Source organism: Notolepis coatsorum (assembly GCF_963971535.1).
Source record: "Notolepis coatsorum genome assembly, chromosome: 1".
In the NCBI taxonomy this organism is placed as follows: Eukaryota; Metazoa; Chordata; class Actinopteri; order Aulopiformes; family Paralepididae; genus Notolepis; species Notolepis coatsorum.
In genome coordinates this window covers 282,700,358-282,702,857 of record NC_140165.1, presented here as the reverse complement: position 1 = coordinate 282,702,857, position 2,500 = coordinate 282,700,358, and the positions used below count along the sequence as shown (strand labels likewise).

The window sequence follows — 2,500 nt, the reverse complement described above, 5'->3', positions numbered from 1 at the left end:
GGTCCGTTATCACACAATAATGACCGCTGTGGGACAATAATGACCGCTGTGCGCAGCTGTTCGCAATCAAGCCCACTACAACACTGTATCAATTATTTTGCGACAATGACCTCGTAGCTATACATTATCCCTTACTTATTATTGGACCTTGGTATATTGTAATCAAGCAGCGTCATAATAATAAATTTCTTTTTAACTGCAGGTCACACCACCAAGAGGCAGAAGCTGGGGATCTGGCGGTGTGGCCGGTGTAAAAAGGCGAACCCCCCTGTGGACTCTGAGGGTTTGGTGTCGTGGGTCCAGTGTGACAACTGTCACAAATGGTTCCACACCATGTGTGTCCAGTGGGAGGAGGAGGAGGACGAAGATGCTAGTTTCTGGTGTTACTGGTGTTTGGATGAATGAGTGTATGAATGAGTGAGCGAATGAAAAAATTTATAAATATGTATGGTGTGCTGTAAATAGTTATTGTTCTAAGTTATGTTTATTGTATTTTTTATATAATGTTTATAAAATTTTATGAAGTGCTGGCTGTTGTGTTAAATTTGTCATATTTTTGTTGAAAACACATGTACTCACAAATGTTAATGTGACAAGTGATTGTGATTAATATTTTGTTTGTTAGACAAATAAAATGGGGATGTTGTTTGCTCCTGAGATGAGATGGTAGACAAACGACACTACCTTCCAGCTGACAGTAGATGGCAGCATTGATTTTAAAGGATGAAAACAGGTTCAAACAAAAGAACTCCATTTTCCAAGACCTTTTTTCACAGTTCACAGGTCAGCAGGTCGGTAAAAGTTGATGAAAATGCGATCTGAACACAGGAGCGTTAAACTATGAATGCGCCCTCACGTCACCTCAGTACAGTGACCGTGAATGGCCACCTAATTATCATAATTAAAGTGCATCATTAGCATTATGTTTGTTGTCTAAAGGGAACTAAAATGGTAAAATTTAAGTTTTTAAATGATATCCGCATATATAGGACAAATAAAACAGCGTTGTTTTGTAAAAAACTCCAATGAAAACGGCGCAAGGTACGTAATATTCGCTATTGTTATGCAAATGTGATAGAATCCTATAAAAAGGTGGACGCACTTGGGCACTGTGACGTTAGATTTAAAAGCACATCTCTGGTAATCGCTAGATTTTAAAGCACATCTCTGGTAATCGCTAGATTTAAAAGCACATCTCTGGTAATCGCTAGATTTTAAAGCACATCTCTGGTAATCGCTAGATTTAAAAGCACATCTCTGGTAATCGCTAGATTTAAAAGCACATCTCTGGTAATCGTTAAAAGCACATATTTTTTTTATTTTTATATAGCACTTTTCACAGAGACAACTCACAACGTGCTTTACATACAGCAGAAATAAAATAAAATAAAAAGCAAGAACCATTCAAGAACAAAACACAATGCATCATAGAGAAACAAAACAAAAGACATATTTTATACCTGGAGGAGAAGCTCAAACATTACCCAAAGGCCTGTTTAAACAGTAATGTTTTTAGCTGATTTTTAAAAATGTCAACAGACGCTACTGCTCTTAGGCCACGAGGAAGGGCATTCCAGAGTCTAGGCGCTACAGTTTGAAAGGCTCTGTCACCTTTCTCTGGTAATCGCTAGATTTAAAGAGGTCATTCTGAATGACTGCATGTGGGAGTTTATTATTATTAAACTCACATTTTACTGATTTGTCAACTTATCGATTAGTTGACTATTCCATGACTATTGATCAACTATAGAACTTTAGGACAGCCTCACACACCCACACACACGCCCACACCCACAAAAAAGCATTTCATATAAGTATTCTGTATTTTTGTATGACAACTAATAAAGAAACTTGAACTTGAAACACACACACACGCACACACACGCACACACACACACATACACACACACACACTTCCAGACAGATGCCTTAATCCTGAGAAAGGATGGTTTCACGAGAAAATAATGATGTGCTTAATAATGATGTGCTTTTTGGCAAGAAAAGCACCAGACCATCTTGTCTTTGTTAATCATGTTCCTTTTCCAGGGTAGCTGGTGGTTTCATGATTCTTGGAATGCAAACACAGAATACAACTCCAGAAGGAGTCGTCTCAACCACTGGAATAACCGCACATCAGGAAATCTCAGTGGGGTCTCCTGCAGCTGACCTCTCAACAACATGTTCAACTGCTGTCAGAGCATAAACATCCACATCTAATCTACTGGAGGAGGGAGGACAAGAGAGAAGAGGAGGGGGGAGGACAGGGGGTGGGAGGGGAGGAGAGGAGAGGGGAGAAGAGGAGAGGAGAGGAAAGGAGAGGGGAGGAGAGGAAAGGAGAGGAGAGGAGTGTAAAGGAGAGGAGTGTAAAGGAGAGGAGTGTAAAGGAGGAGAGGAGTGTAAAGGAGAGGAGTGTAAAGGAGAGGAGAGGAGTGTAAAGGAGAGGAGAGTAAATTAGAGGAGTGTAAAGGAGAGGAGTGTAAAGGAGAGGAGTGTACAGGAG

At 40.1% G+C, this 2,500-nt stretch overlaps 1 protein-coding gene across 1 annotated transcript in view; it reads right to left on the bottom strand.

Moving 5' to 3' along the window:
• The window catches only part of acsl3a (acyl-CoA synthetase long chain family member 3a), a gene marked incomplete at its 3' end in the record, with an annotated part of 143,872 nt that overhangs the window by 60,800 nt on the left and 80,572 nt on the right, over nt 1–2,500 (bottom strand). The gene's annotated exons all lie outside the window — the stretch shown is intronic.